The 16,604-nt window shown below is 41.4% G+C and overlaps 1 long non-coding RNA gene across 3 annotated transcripts in view; it reads right to left on the bottom strand.

Annotated features, from left to right (window-relative positions):
- The window catches only part of LOC115947432 (uncharacterized), a 29,375-nt gene extending 12,902 nt beyond the window's left edge, over positions 1-16,473 (bottom strand). For all 3 annotated transcript variants that reach the window (XR_004081354.2, XR_004081355.2, XR_004081356.2), the window contains exons 1-3: positions 15,855-16,473; positions 14,050-14,111; positions 8,559-8,659 (exon numbers count right to left, since the gene is read on the bottom strand). This is a non-coding gene — a long non-coding RNA (uncharacterized lncRNA). The remainder of the gene's footprint in view (positions 1-8,558; positions 8,660-14,049; positions 14,112-15,854) is intronic.
- Between the last annotated feature and the right edge of the window lie 131 nt (positions 16,474-16,604).

Raw genomic sequence — 16,604 nt, 5'->3', positions numbered from 1 at the left:
ATTCATGAGGGAAAAGACAGTAGAATTTAGGCCCAGGTTTGGAAGACCCCCTCAGTCTTGCAGGTAGGTCTGAAGTCGGCTGTGAGTGATGTCTCATGCTGCACTGGAGTGCATGTCACTGACATTCTGAGTCTTTCAGGCTCTCCTAGGTTCAAGCCGTAAAAGTCATTAGATGTTTCCACAGATTGTTCTGCTTTGTTGCCAACAGACAAGTGCTTAGTAAACTAAATGCCTATGCACTTTACACTGTGTCAGAGGGAAAAACATGTTTTGACTTCCTGAGACTTTCTCTTAGCAAATAATAAGAGAAATACACTAACAGCACAATCTAGTTACTCTCACTTACCAGGAGTTTCAGTGGCATACATACGTAAGACTTAAACAGTTAAGCCCAAGAATTAAGTCACATGCCATCCCAGTTACTACCGTAATAAATATCTTAACACTGTGCCAAATTAATCTGCCTACTTGCTTGCTTGGTTTTAAAGTAGTTGTAGCATGATCAAACTAAGTTGACAAACTCCTCAGGGATAATCAAACCAAAATCCTAATCACCTAAATACATGCATTTATTCTTCCAACCCTAACTATTCTGTGATTCTATGATTCTGTGTTTCTCAAGCTGGACGGTACGCAATGCATTTGTGAGCTGGTGCATATAACCTCAGGAAGGTTAGGGAGGAAGGTTAGGCCAAAGGAAGAGGCTGAGTTGACTCAAGAGTCAGCTTACAAGTGACACTTATGTAGCTTACAAGTGACACTTATGTGTTACCAGGGCATGATCCTGAGCTTTGTGATGTCTGTTCCAAATAACGCACAGAAAACTGAATTTTACTAATAGATGAATGTCTTAATGCCTGTCAGGGTTCTCAGCTCAAGCAACCAGAATGGGTATGAGCAGGAATGTTGGTAAAAATGCTGGTTTAGTCTGATACAGCATTTTGTTGCGTTAGCATACTTTTCACAAGCTGATTTCATTGGACAGACTAACATTAATTGACTTTTATGCCTACCCATTGGAAAAAAAGAATTAAAAAATAAAGTACAGCAGAGAAGAAACATATCCAGACAAAGGAAAAACAAAAGAAAGCCCTGCCAAACCAACCTGGTAGGCTTACTTTGTAGGTCTGGAGTGTGATGCCAAAGCCTGCACTGCTGTCTCTGAACTGCCGCTGCAGGTGCTGGGAAGCATAATGCCTTTACTTTGTTACTGCTTTTCTAGAAGTTGTCATGATGCAAACTGGAAAGTGATCAAACTACTGGACCGTAACAAAACACTAACTTGCCCCTGAGTTCAAGCAAACCTCCATAAATCAAGTGGTTCAAACGCCTGACTGCATCAGCTCTCTCATTAACAGACTAGAATAACAAATGGGACTAATCTTTACTGCTGTATCCTGTTCTTAGTTTGGAGGTGGTTTTGCAGGATTCAAAGTGAGCAGGATTTAAAGTTTTGGAAGCATTCATTCGAAACACTTAATTGTTCTAACAGATTGGCTGTTCCCTGAGGGCCTGGGGCAGAGCAAGAGGCTAGTTATTAGATCCAGTTAGCATTTGTTATGTGCCATGTTCAGAAGGATGAAAAAAGCTTGTTTTGCTCAAAAGGAATGAGAGAGGTACAGAGCAGAGCAAACAGCAGCACAAGTAAAGGAGAAAGCACTTTGTATGAACCAAATAAAAGAACAGACCATACAGAGAGTAAGTGTAGTGTTTAGCTTTTCTTAGTGAAACAGCTGGAAACTGTTACAGTTTACTTTTTTTCAAGTGAAAACTCTTAAATAGTGTATTTTTCTATTCTGATTCCTATATGAATATACAAATTTCAGCTCTTGCCCATGTACTTTTAGTTTTAAATAAAACCAAACCAGAATGTCTCTTCCATAGCTGTTTTTACTATCCAGACATCTAGCACTCCAGGTTGGATTTTCTTGGAGTTTTTTTGTTTATTTTTGTAAGTGTCTGTGCTGCACTGCCTCTGGCCTTCTGCTCTGAGTCTAGGGTGATGTGAAAAGAATAAGGAAATGTCAAAATCCTTTTATCTTGTCCTTTCTGCAGGCTAAAGTGATCAAGCCTTGTTCTTGGTTGTCAAACCAGAATTTATACAGTGGATTTCCTAAAATCTTTCCCAGAGTCCCAGTGACAAGGAATTGGCATGCTAGAAATGGCAGTGGAGCTGCCAGTGCTCAACACTGCTGTGTAATCACTATATGCTTTTTAGTTTTGAGATAGAAAAAGTTGCATTTTCTTTCAAAATGAAATCCAATATACTGTGTTAGCAGATTGCAACTAAAACCCTAATTGTGTGGTTGGTGGGCAGAATGGAATAGACCTAAGAGTTTTCTGACCAGAAATTAGTTCATAGGTTACTATGAAGTTCCTTATGTTATATTATATTTTGGGGTTTTGATTCCTTCTTTGTGTTTATTTTGGTTTGGTTTGGTTGGTTGACTGATTTGTTGGTTCATTGGTTTGTTGGTTGGGGTTGGGGTTTTTTTGGTGTGCCTGTTTGATGTGTGGAGGTTCATTAGTACCTCCTATGGTACTTGTTTTGGGAAAAAATCAAGTAAGGAAATCACAGAAAATTACATTATTTGTCTCAAAAATATCCTCCACATGCAGGAGATGCTACCACTCTGGTGAACATTCAACTGGTCCCCTCCTGGAACACCCAGTGTGGGCAAAGAGAGGAAGAGATAGTCCTAAATGGAGTGTATATTTATGTGTGGAAAGTTCTGCATTTTCAAAGGCCATGACAGGAAATTAAGAAGATGGATCTCATTAACTTTGATCCTGTAGCTTTTTCATTAAGATGTCAGGCAGTATAATTATTTCTTGAAAAATGAAAATAGAAGAGAATCTGTGATCTATGGTAGAATGAGAAAAGCAAGTAATAAGACAATTAAGTTGCTGTAGATATATTGCAAGACAGTGAAGAACTAGTATCCTGAAATTAATTGTACCTCTTATAGATTATCTGTATAATAAAGTTCTACACATATATCTTAATTTTCTATGTATGGAAGCAAAATACATACACAACCCATCTGGATAATTTCAGTCTCCTGTGGTTAAAGTGCGGAGGTGGTTTAGGCCACGTAAATAAACAAATGTTGGGTTTGAAAATAATTTTGGCTGTCTGTAATGAAGGGACAATTTAAATCTGCTGTTTTGCAACTGCAGGCAGAAGCCTACATTTCCTGTCATTTTTGTTATCAGTTTTGTTTTCTGCAAGAAAAGGTACCTCAGGATGCACTTTGTGACCGCTATGGTGTCACTTATTTTCTGGGTGTCACTTTGACTTTGCTGGCTTCAATATTCCAAAACATTATTGTAATAACTAGTACATGCTACATTAAAAAGTACAATCATTACTTTAGCTTCAGTTATGGCAGGTTAGATGCATGGCAATTTTGCCCACGTGTGTTCTCCATCAAGTCAGTAATTTAAACAGCAGTGATGATGCTTATGCAGATCTTTTCCCACACATTTGCAGGAGATGGTACTCTCTAGGTCTCCCTGGCAGCATCACTTGGTGTCAGTGAGGAGGAACACGGAGGGTACTAGTTCAGGGTCTGGACAAATACCTGCAGTTTCTCCACAATGTCCAAGACTATGCCCCTCTCACAGCAAGCCAGGTCAGCACGTGGGGCACCTGCCCTCATGGCAGGGAGTTCCTCTCACTTCCTCCTGGTGCTGCTGCTTCACTGGATACAGCTTCAACTCTCTCCATTGCTGTCAGGACTCCAACCCTGCTCTGTAGCTGAAGATCTACAGGTGGAGCTGTAGGTCCTCCTGCTGTATGAAATCACCAGCTCTCAGCCTTCACCATCACGGGAGTCTCTGTTTCCCAGCCTGATAAGCACAGACTCTGCCTGCCCCTCCCTTGGGACAACTAGATGTTCCAGCTCTTGTTTGGACATGGTCCATTTAAGCTCTTTCTTTGTGCATCTGAGACTATGAAGCCTGTTGACCTTCTCTTGCTGCTCCTTTACTCAGTAACAGAGCTCCTCAAGCAGCACATTCCTCCTGTGAGGAAGGGCACCATCTCCTGCCCCAGCCTTAGTAGGGCCCCAGTCCTCTGCATTTCAGTCCTCACCTAGAGACCTGTGTTCACTCATGGGACTCCCAGCTGGGCAAGACCAGGAGCAGTTGCTCCAGTGGGTGCTCAGGACTATGACCAGTGGTGCACGTGTGCTGAGCACGCAGGCATACCTCTCTGGGGAGTTCCTGCCTCCCTCTACACCAACTGTTTTGCAAACTATAGGACATCTGGACTCCCACTGTTAGCTGTACTCACTGAACTGCTGAAAGAACATCACTGATTCCAAAGCAACTTGCAGTGTAAAGGGAAAGAATTTGAAGCTAGTGGCTTTGGTTTAAACACTGTTTTTTATGTTTGGGTTTTTTCCTTCCACCCCACCCCCCCACTCCCCCTTCTCCTCTATGTTCATCACCACCTTCTTTTTCTTTTATTCAAGTTTCATTCTGTCCACAGCAGCAATATAAGGAGGACAAGGAGTACTCATTCTGTTTGGTGACAAAACATCATTGGACCCTGGGGTAAAAGACTGTTCATGACCACTCAGAGTTCCTTGTTACTCTTTCACCTCAATCCCTTCCCTTCAAAATCTTCTAAAATGTTATGTGTCTGGCTTTTTCCCTATAGCCTCTTGTTAATCATGCATACAGTTCTGCTAAATCAGCCCCTCATTACATTTGCTCGTGTCTTGCAGCACAAACATCCTGGTAACTCTTCATGTTGCTTTATGTCCCTCCCCATTAACTAGCCAATCAGACACTTCTAGACTACCTAGAATATGAATCCTCCCTTTTTATCCCACCACACTGTGCTTAACCATAGGGATCCCATTCTGCTTGACCTGAATTCCTATGTGTGCTTCCTCCAATCACGTTTATCGCATTCAAGTTGCCCTCATGTCACTCGTCTCGCCTATAGTCAGGGGTTTATCACTGGAATACAGTTTACCTAAGACAGGGGCTGAGCCTTTCTCTGTGTCTAGGTGTTAAAAAAGGCACATTATGAACCAGAAAGTGTTCAGGTGCTCACGTCCAAGTGTAAGTTTGAAAAAGTCATGACTGCTGCAAACAAAACCAAATGCCTTTAAGGAAGGGTGATGGCTGTGAGATCCCAGTTTATTTTACTGGACTGCCTAAAGTTGCAGGCTGGGTCTGTATGTGCTACATCAGAAACTCTCTTCCTTCTCCTCGTCTTGTTATTCCACCAATAAGTATTTAGTGTGAGAAATGGTCTCTAAATAAAAACTTTTACTGTAGAAGCTCAAGATAGACACAACAGTGAAGGAGCGGCTATTTATTAACATTAGTGCAAAAATGGGTGTCCTGGCAAGTAGGCACACACAGCAAAAGCAGAACTATGAGGTACTGGAATGTGTTGCCCAGGGAGGCTGTGAATGCTCCATCCCTGGCAGTGCTCAAGGCCAGGTTGGATGAAGCCTTTGTGTGACATGGTTTAGTGTGAGGTGTCCCTGCCCATGGCAGGAGGGTTGGAACTAGATGATCTTAAGGTCCTTTCCAACCCTAACTATTCTATGATTCTATGATATTTCCTATCCCATCTGCAAGTTCCCTCCCTTGTTTCCCCCTTGGTTAGGTGCTCCAAGTTTTACAGCCTATCTGACACATACTATCTGCATGACAACTGTCCCACCTCTGTTTACTTCTTCCCTGACTTGATTTTGTACACCCCTTCCTCTTATCTATCTGCTTTGATGGTTTGATTTCATAACTCTCTGGCAGACATATGGTACCCCAACCTACTGTTTAACTACAGAACCAGTTTGCACCAGCTTAGTTTCATAGGTTGTACAAAGATAGTATTCTTTTTAACCACAGAGTGTGTCTCTTGCCCAAAGATGACACTGTTTTTAACTACAAAGTGTGTCTGTTTAAGCCATGGTATTTCAAACCCTTTGTTTCGTTCCCTTAGTAACTTAGCCTCAGTTCCAATATTGTAAGGTCTTGATACTGCAAAGCCTTAATATTACAAAACTTTAATATTGTAAAGCCCCATTCCCAATATGCAAAACCAATACTGTTTCTGTCACGTTTACTTCTGTGCTCTGCATATGATTATACAGGTCTCACTCTCCTCAGGCTCATTTTCCATTAATGTTTTCCGCAATTTTATAAACCTGACTTTTCTTTCTGTAGTCAGCAGAGGGAGCTATGTCACTCACGTAGGACCTTTGCAGTTTGTACTTGGAATCTTGGCCCTTTTCCAGTTCCCACAAGCTAAAATGATTCTCATGCCTTAAGATTTCATTAAAAGGCTCTGGCACAGTGGCAGTCACATAGGCAGTCTGACAAGCTGTTACGCATTAGGAATAGGGTACCTTTCCCAGGTTGCTCTTTAAAAATTAACCATGCCAAATGGTACTAGAAGTCTACATTCTGCACTATTTGAACAACAAACATTGGCTTTTGAAGCAGTTTTTAGACAAAAACCTTGTAATTTGAAACATGGGTTTGAAACAGTTGTTGCTTGCAGTCAAGAAAACGTATAGGTGGGAACTGAAAGCTGTGCTGATCTTACGCTTGCAGACGGACTTGCAGGATGTGTGCTGCAGTAAGACTCCTCAGCAGGAGAAGGCTGGTTTGGTTTTTGTTAAATGCACCTCTTCCCCTGAGCAACCCGCAGCATGGTTTAACAGTGTGGAGTTACATGGGAAAGGAGCCATTCAGCTGGAGGTCTGTGACTAGTGGAGTTGCTCAGGGGTCAGTGCTGGGACCAGTGCTGTTTAATATTTTCATCAACGACCTGGATGAGGGAACTGAGTGTACCCTCAGCAAGTTCGCTGATGACACTAAACTGGGAGGAGTGGCTGACACACCAGAAGGCTGTGTTGCCATTCAGCGAGACCTGGACAGGCTGGAGAGTTGGGCAGGGAGAAACTTAATGAAATTCAACAAGGGCAAGTGTAGAGTCTCGCATCTGGGGAAGAACAACCCCATGTACCAGTACAGGTTGGGGGTTGACCTGCTGGAAAGGAGAGAAGGGGAAAGGGACCTGGGGGTCCTGGTGGATAGGAGGATTACCATGAGCCAGCAATGTGCCCTTGTGGCCAAGAAGGCCAATGGCATCCTAGGGTGCATTAGAAAGGGTGTGGTTAGTAGGGCAAGAGAGGTTCTCCTTCCCCTCACTCTGCCTTGGTGAGGCCGCATCTGGAATATTGCATCCAGTTCTGGGCCCCTCAGTTCAAGAAGGACAGGGAATTGCTTGAAAGAGTCCAGCGCAGAGCCACAAAGATGATGGAGTGGAACACCTCCCTTATGAGAGGCTGAGGGAGCTGGGTCTCTTTAGCTTGGAGGAGACTGAGGGGTGACCTCATCAGTGTTTACAAATATGTAAAGGGTGGGTGTCAGGATGATGGAGCTTCGTTTTTTTCAGCGATATCCAGTGATAGGACAAGGGGCAATGGGTGTAAACTGGAGCATAGGAGGTTCCACGTTAACATCAGGAAGAACTTCTTTACTGTGAGAGTGACAGAGCACTGGAACAGGCTGCCCAGAGGGGTTGTGGGGTCACTTACATTGGAGATATTCAAGACCTGCCTGGACAAGTTCCTGTGTGATGTACTCTAGGTTACCCTGCTCTTGCAGGGGGGTTGGACTAGATGATCTTTCGAAGTCCCTTCCAACCCTTGGGATTCTGTGATCCATAGGGCCCTTCATTTGTAAGACTGATTGTATCACCTTAAGTAAGTGTCCTCTTTACGCCAGTGTAATTTGTGGAGCATTTCCAGGTCAAAAAAAAAGCTTGTGTTCTCCTCTGACTGCCTCATGACGGCTCTCAGCAGAATGATGATGTCACAGTGCCACACCTTGGAAGGCGTATTCCACTTCTCATGACTAAGCAGCGCACAGAGACCAGGATAATCTCTGGAGAAGTAGCACCATTTGCACTATGGAAGTAACTTTGCTTGTCTTTTTATCCCTCCTAATTACTTCAGGGACTGTTGGAAAACTCATTTCACGTGATGGTATGTTCTGTTAAAAAATATCATTCCCTTGAACTGCAGTAACACTGCTGTTTTGAAGCATGTTCCACAGTTTGACTTGTTCTGCCTGTGCGCAGGTGCAAAGGCATGTAGGAAACAAAAGTGCAGTTTGCCAAGGCTCTCCAGCAATGACACAGCATCCAGTCAGAACATAGCCATTAGACTTCCTAACACTAAAGAGAAGAGTATCTGCTCAAAGTTCTGTGAGCCAAGCAATGAGTTTAAATGAGAATTGCTCAAGGTTTGCTCCTGAGCTTTCTAATGGTGCAGGGACAGTCAATTCTGCAGGCACACCACAGAGTTCAGTCATCAGGAACTCAAAACAGGAACACTGAAATACTCAACTGTTTCTCTGGCTGGCTGCTTCTCTGACTTACCTTCACAAAGGGAAATGAACAACAATTGTTTCACAAGGTCAAAAAAAGACTGTTGTTTTCCTGACCATTGCAGACATGGTCTTACACTCCAGACCCCAGACTGGAATACTGTTTTCTTAGCATATATAATTTGTCATCTTACCTGAGAAATATTCTCATTGGCATGCAGTAAAGGCTGCAGGTTAGAGCAAAATGGAAGCCTGATGCAAGAGATAGTTCCTGAATGTCAGTGTATGTAGACACCTGTTGGAAATAGGCCATTTTTAGAAACACAATATCATAGAAATATTGAGATCTTAATAAAACTATAAAAGCATTTTAAAAAGTGAATAGTATTGCTTTATCATTTACTAAACTGCTTTTAGTCACTTGTTACAGCAAAAGTATTCTACAGCTTGTCAAATAATCAGCAGATAGAGGGTTTGGTTTTGTTTTTTTTCTAATAAACCAGCCTATATTTCACTAAGAAGTTACTGACTGAGAATTTTCTGGATTACTCTAAAGTGGCACTACCTGGAGATTATTCAGAAGAAGAGAAGAAAGATACTGATGACGATGAAAAAACAATTAATGTTAAACAAAGTCCTGGTAAGAAGATCATATAAACTAGCAAAATAAAGTGAAGTTGCAAAGTATAAACATCCTGTCACCTCAAGATAGGGTATTAAAAATTTTATGTGAGGTGGAATCCTCCCTTTTATATATGTTTTTTATAATGTTTGTGGTCTCTACTCATAGTATTGTTTCACGGAGTCACTGTCTCCACACAAACCTGCTGACTGGCTTATACATTCATACAAAATCAGTGGGGAGTTACAAGTAACAGGTTATGATAAATGTTAGCTATGTCCTTGGAACAAAACCCTGTTCTTTGATCGTGCAATGGCATGCCTAGTGCTTATAGATGGGAGAGAAATTAAAAGGCTATCTATGATGAGAAAAGAGTAGACTATATAACACCTTGAGGATAAAGGCAGCTTGGCTCTTTTTCTGACAACATGTCAATTATATAGGTTTATAATACCAGCCTATTACAGTGTTAGAGAATGGAATTATAAAATACCCCTGTAAGGAAAAGATTTTAGTTAACTGGTTTTATCTCTAATCATAGAATCATAGAACAGTTAGGGTTGGAAAAGACCTTAAGATCATCTAGTTCAAACCCCCCTGCCATGGGCAGGGACACCTCATACTAAACCATATCACCCAAGACTTCATCCAACATGGCCTTGAACACTGCCAGGGACAGAGCATTCACAACCTCCCTGGGCAACCCATTCCAGTACCTCACCACCCTAACAGTAAAGAACTTCTTCCTTATATCCAGTCTAAATCTCTGCTGTTTAAGTTTCAACCCGTTACCCCTTGTCCTATCACTACAGTCCCTAATGAATAGTTCCTCACCAGCATTCCTGTAGGCCCCCTTCAAATACTGTAAGGCTGCTACGAGGTCTCCATGCATCAGGAAGGGTAAGATGGAAGAGAAACGAACTGTGCTGTACTATTCAGTCCTTGAACTAATCACATTGAGAATCTGTACTAATTTATAAGCATGTTGTATACTGGAAACGAAACAGGTTATGAATAAAAAAATTAAAAGAAGAAACTTGTTATATGTGGCCTTCAGAATACTCGTTTCAATTGCACTTTAGACAGTTACAGAATAGAGCAATCTAAACTTTCAAAGAGAATGGTTGGTTCCTTTGTGAAAATGACTGTCAGTTAAGCACAACTAGTTTGGAAACCATTTCTTTCACCTGAATGTAACTGCTTGTGTGAATACTCCTATTTCCTTTGGAAAACTTCATGGCAAAGATAAGCGTTTAACTTAATATGCATTCATTTAGAAATTTCTGCAAGCACACTTCTGTCCCAGTTTGATGATGGAGAGGATCTGTTAAGGAAGAGTATTCAGAGTTTGCAGGAGAAATGTAAGTAGCAGAAGGTATCACTGATGCAGTGGGAAATTATACTACCTTTCAGGAATACTCTTATCCTACCTACTGCTCACTGGTGACCTTTGTGATCACCAACATGGTGTTTAAAAATAGCCCACATTGCAGAAAATAAGTAAAGCCACAGTGTGTGAACAAACATGGCACTGAGTACAGATCGACAAAGTCCCTTTCCAGTTCTGCATTAATAATCCCTTTAAGATATTTCTGTTACAATTACACTTAACAATAGATGATTATGAAAAGGAACTATAATAGTAATGTGGTTTTTTTTGCTGAGTGACCAGTTGCGTATAGGAAGTAACATGGTGATGTTACTGCCATTACACTTATCAACTCTGTCAACAAGTGTAAAAGATGGTTAGGTTAAAACTTAACTCATCCAGAACATCACAGGCAAATAGCACATTGTCTTCCATACACAGCCATCAAATGTCAAATATGAATCTGGAAAATGCTCTTGACTTTATAAGTAAACTAGGGTTTTTGTGAGTACTTAATTTCTGCTGCTAAGAGATTGACCCAGCCTAACTTCAGCTTATTATAACTGCTTGTAGCAAAATTCGTTACCAAAGGAGGAGAAGATGAGAGTTTCCAGGAAGAGCAGGAACTAGGTAACAGCTTAATGTGTGTTTTCATTGGCATTTCTAGTATTATACCATCACACTAGAAAAAATCTGGCTTGACATGCTGATCTGACATGAATTTCTCAGTTCCACTGAGCTCAAGACCAGGTGTTCCTTTGCCATTTGTGGGCTCATAATACACCTATTTGAAGTTCTCAATTTGTTAATCACTGCAGAATTGCAGATTACTGCAGAATAAAACACAGTTGTTTTGAGTTTGGTTTGTTTTGTTGTTTGTTTGTTTTCTTTAAGAAAGCAGTTATTATCACTCCTCCAAACATATTTGCTAGTGACCTACTTTTATTTCCATTTCCTCTAGCTATCAGACTTTTGTCAATGATGAAGCAGGTTCCCTAGGCATGTTTCTTCTCCTTCCCTTTCATTTCAGATGTTGAACTTCCAGACTTTATTTCTCTGCTTTATCTTAGGAATAATCTTTGCAGCTCTTCTATTTTTTATTTCCAGAATCCAGACTTGGACCCCATTACCTTACATGACAGAACCATGGTGAAGAACCACCTTTGGATGGTATGGCAGAGGACTCAGCAAAAGATTAAGTATAAGTTAAATTCTTCTAAGTAGGCAGCGTAAGAACAACATCAGTTCTAAATATGGTGGGCAAAAATGAAATTAAAAAGAAACTTGAAATCAAGAGACATTTTCACATCTTCATCTGAGAATCATGTAAGAAGTAAAAACTGTCAGGCAAGCCCTTTCTTTGAGACACACAGTTACTAGGAGGTAAACAAACTGAAGTCCCAAGATAGTGAAACTCAGCATGGGGCATATTAGTAAGCTATAGAAAAAGTAATGAAGTGCTTTGAATCTGAAAACATGCTTCTACCCCAAAACTTTGAAGAACGCTTTAGTTTGTGTGTCTCTTGTTTTCCTACCTCCAGTTACGTTTTATTACTACTTTGCAGCTGAGAGGGAATGTTAAACATATTCACAAATGTACAGATGAAGTTCAGGTTCTATTAACTCGAATGGAAGACACACATTTGTGTGCAAAATCTGGCCTTTACCCATATTGATTGATGAATGAAACAGCAGAATATGCTTTCTCTATCTCTGAGGTAAAAAAAATATGGAAAAAAACAAAACCCAAACAAAACAGTTTGTTTTTATTTCTGAATAGCTACAAAAATATACCAACTTTGTTTCATTTTCTAAATTGGGCTTTTAAGCAAAAGCATTTCTATAAACAAAACTGTAAGGAAGGAAATTATCCTAAAAAGTTCGTCTCTTACTTGAGTTTGTATATAGGATCATAAACGGTGAAATAAAAAGTTATTGCTTAAATGTAAGGTTTTCCCTTGTGGAAAACCACCAGTAATTACTCCAGTGACACTGGAGTATTACTGTATCTTATGTCTTTCAGATCCAGAGCCAAATTTATGAAAGTTTATAAAAATGTCTCTGAATGTAATAGAAAAGCACAAACAGGGAGTTTCACCTTGATAGATAAAAGTATCTTTATGACTGCTTTGGAGCCCTTTTTTGACTGAGAATTAGTCATCACTTAAAAGCCATGGAGTAATAAATTAAAAATATCTGATTGGTGCTGCTTTTTAGAACAAATTGCCCCTAGGAAAGTTAAGAAGATCTAGGAGAAACTGGTTTGGGTGTAGAGCTGTACAAACTGTAGCAAAACTAGGGTACATAGGTAGTCTTAAAAAGCAGTAAAAAAACCCTTAGATGTTAAGACAGAGTGATCAGCTCACCGCAGACAGCTCCTAGTTTCATTCCTTTTCACAGAAGTAACAGTGTTCCAATTGTGTTTGTAGCAGCAACACAGAAATTGCTTTAAATCCTAGAACAGCCAAATGCTAGCAAATAATTTGTAATCCCACTTGTTTCTCTTGAAACAAAAGAATTAGCTACATATTCAAATGACAATCAAAGGAAATGTGCAAAATAGATGGATTTTTTTAATTACATCGAAGACATTTTTATCATTAAACATGAACACACAATCAGTTCCTTATCTCAGTGACATCATATACCATCCATGCAATGTATTAAGAAAAAAATCCAAATAAGATTATAGTATAGCATTCTTGATTTTCTGGTTTTGCACACAGTAAATTAGGAGCATGCAGAACTGATGGTTTCTTGGATGTTTTAGACCACCCCATCTCCTCAGAGGTGAAAAAATGGGTTCTCATAACTCAGAGTCCATATCTCAGTATCTCCATAGTCCCTGGGGCCTGCTAAACTTCCGTGAGAGTTGCCTTTTATGATGAATACAAATCACGTCTAGGATGATTGTAAGACAGGCTTTTGGCCAATTCATCAATATCTGAATGGATTTGGGTTTACACAGACCTAGTTCTTTTATGAAGTGCTTATTTTTATTAGCAAATGGCACAGATATAACCCATTTTTATGCACCTTACTTTGTCCAGGACACTACCCGCATGCATTCTAGTTGTGTGGTGTGCTTTACTGTTGTAGTGTCAGACACTGCTGACCCGCTTAGAAAGAACACAGATCAAGAAAGCTATGAAGAAGATGTGAAAGTGAAAGTAATGTTGGCTGTGTCATGTACAACTCTTGTCTGCTTCTTCATGTTTGTGTTATGCTGTTTTAGAGCTTTCATCAAGTACAGAATAAAAAAGGGGTAAGTTCTCCAGTTATATGCTGGGCTTTATTATTTGGATAGTAAAATAAGGTGTTATTCCGAAGATTAAAGACTGTGTGAAAATGTGATAAAAGCTCAGAAAGACTGTACACAGATATAGATAATTTGCTTCTTTTTTCCCCCGAAAATGAAATTGAAGGCATAAATTATTAAAAAATTAAAACTTATATTATTACCAAGGATAAGAGAAATAACATATGTACGGAACATTTACTTGCTAGTTGAGATGCTCTCTCTTTTGTCATTTTAAATATTGGGGGGAAAAAGTAATTATCCATCTTCAATAGTATCTATTAAGTTTCTATTGGATTCCTCTGGATAGAATAATGTAATTACTTTTGTTCTGTATTTTAGGAACTTTTGTGATAAATTCAGATGCTCACGGGAAAAAACAAAAACAATCTATACCTTTCTTGGAACATGTGAAGAGCAGTCCTGATGCTTCTGTTTCCAGAGCTGCAGAAAATGGCCTGTGGGATAAGAATGGGAAAAACACAATATCAAAAACATCACCTGTCACACACTGTAGTCTATATACCACAAATATCCAGTGTACTCAGTCTCCCCAGGAGTTTCTCAGATGAAGACTTAAATAGAGACCACAACTAAGCAGAATCTCATTGACAGTGACTGACAAGCTTTCCAAATCAGATGCTGGTATACACACACTATGTTTATACAAACGTGATTCACTAAATTTCTAACTTGAAATTTCATGACAGGACAGAATAAACTTTACATTCTGATAAGACAGCGATGAGTCATTAAAGTCAGACCACAAATGTTTGCAGGCAAATATTAACTGCTTCAGGATCAAGTGCCAGGAGATATAGCCATAGCCAGAAGGCAGCTTCACATTATTCCTCATGCTGAAAAGGAACACTTGGAATAATACAATGACTTCTTAAATGAAGTCAAGCAATCCAACATTAGCGGCACACACTGATTAGGAATATAGTGATAGATCTCTAAACAATGCTCACTTTCTAAATCAGGATTATTCTTTTTTAGCAATAACTAACTTTTTAAGCAAATACCTTTTGGTAAATTTTCATGAGCATATGTGCATTTTGGAATCATTGAGTACATAACAGCCCTCTATGCTGTTTGTATGTATATAAGAACATGCAAGCCCAAATAACTGCTGCCTAGATGCAAGCAATGCAAGATTTCTTTTTCCCCATGGTTTCTTATATATTGGTATTTAGTTATTATTTTCTTTGGCACCTGTCAGAGCAGACTTCCCATTTCCAGCCAGCAGGGGTCATTAGCAGCCCATTTTCTGTTAGTTTCTTCACTCTTTTCCTTGGGTTTTTTTGTTGGGTTTTTATTCACCTTTTGAAATTGCCCCTGACTATCTGAAATTAAAGTCTTGCCTTATGGGTGCTACTTTAACTCAGCCCATCTGTATTGGCTGACAATGTTGATGAATAAACCTATCAGAATTAAGGGGCAAAGAATACAGAACAGCATATTAAAAATGATGGCACTGTTCCGCAGATTCCCAGTCAGACTGGGAATTCACTTTGTGAATAGCAAGAGCAATTCTAATCCCTTACTCTTAAAAGCATGACAAAATCAGTAAAGTTTCAAGGTAGGGCAGCAAAGATCATCAGAGTATGAAACTGCTTCCACAACAGCAACCGTAAAAGTGGGCTGGAAGAGTATGGGTTGATGGGAGGAGGGTAGAACCTATTCTAAATATTGGGTGTCACAGATAAAACAGATTGCAGTTGAATTTAAGTTGTTGATGCCCCCTCCCTGGCAGTGCTCAAGGCCAAGTTGGATGGGGTTTGAGCTGTACAGTCTAGCATGAGGCATACCTGCCTGTCACAGGGGGTTGGGACTAGATTATCTTTAAGGTCCTTTCCAACCCAAGCCATTCTGTGATTCTATGACTACCTGGTCACAGAGTACTCACAGAATTTATTACTCCAGTAATAAAAGCAAGGAGCACCAAATGAAATCCACAGAAGCCAGGTTCAAAGCATGCAAGAGATGCTGTTCTTTCAGTGGGTGGTGAGTAGACTTAGACATGCTGTTGCACGTTTGGAACAGGTAAGCTCAGCAAATCCTCTGCTCAGAGGCCCGGAGGGTACTCCAGGGGAGACGTGCATAGTACTGCTCTGTCTTCAGAGCTCTCTGTTTTCACATGGCTCCTGGCCGCTGCCGGAGGCAGTGCACTGAGTCAGACGCTCTTGGTGTGAACTCACCCCGAAGCTTCCGCCGCTAGCACCTGTCGGGTCCAGGGCAAACGGATCGGTCGTTACAGCCCGCAGATCCAGGAGGCCTCTCGGCGGAACGCTAGTTCTCCTTTTGTCCGGGCCAGAGGGCTCCTACCGGCAGCCTTGATACCCAGCTCTCAAGTACACAGCTGCAGCCGGGCACCCACTCGTGGAGAGCGGCTGGCCCGCCCGCTGCCACCTCACATCTTTTCCCGCAGCTAGGGCTACAAGCCTGAGTCGTAGCACGGCTCCCCGCGGCTCCGTCCTTTCCCCTTAGTGGAGGCGGGACATCCGCTCCCCACTCCACCACCGCGGACACTGACTGCGTTCTCTTCGCGGAGACGTCTCTTCACGGGCTGGGGGAGGCTCCAGGCCCCTCCGCCTTCGCCAGCCTCTACCGCGGCTCCCTGTCCCCCTAGACGGGAGGCAGAAACACTCCATCCCTGCCCCTGCCCTGCTCAGCCCTTCGCTTCGCTGCACTTCCTTTCCCTTTCTTTTTCCTTTCTCTTTCCCTTTGCTTTTCCTTTCCTTTCCCATTTTCCTTTCCTTTCCTACTCCCGTTCCTTCCTGCCCCGCCCAGCAGCAGCTATACCCTACATCCCCCTGATAATCCCGGCAGGAGGCGGGGCTGGGGGCCGCGGCCCCACCCCCTCCGCACTCCCGCGCCCCGCTCCCATTGGACAGCTGGTCGCGCGCGCAGCGTTTAAGTAGGCGGTGTGCGGCCAGGGCGGTCTCCTC

Source organism: Melopsittacus undulatus, chromosome Z (genome assembly GCF_012275295.1).
Source record: "Melopsittacus undulatus isolate bMelUnd1 chromosome Z, bMelUnd1.mat.Z, whole genome shotgun sequence".
Classification (NCBI taxonomy): domain Eukaryota; kingdom Metazoa; phylum Chordata; class Aves; order Psittaciformes; family Psittaculidae; genus Melopsittacus; species Melopsittacus undulatus.
Note: the sequence above shows the minus strand (reverse complement) of the source record. Positions and strands in the feature narration are given on the sequence as shown.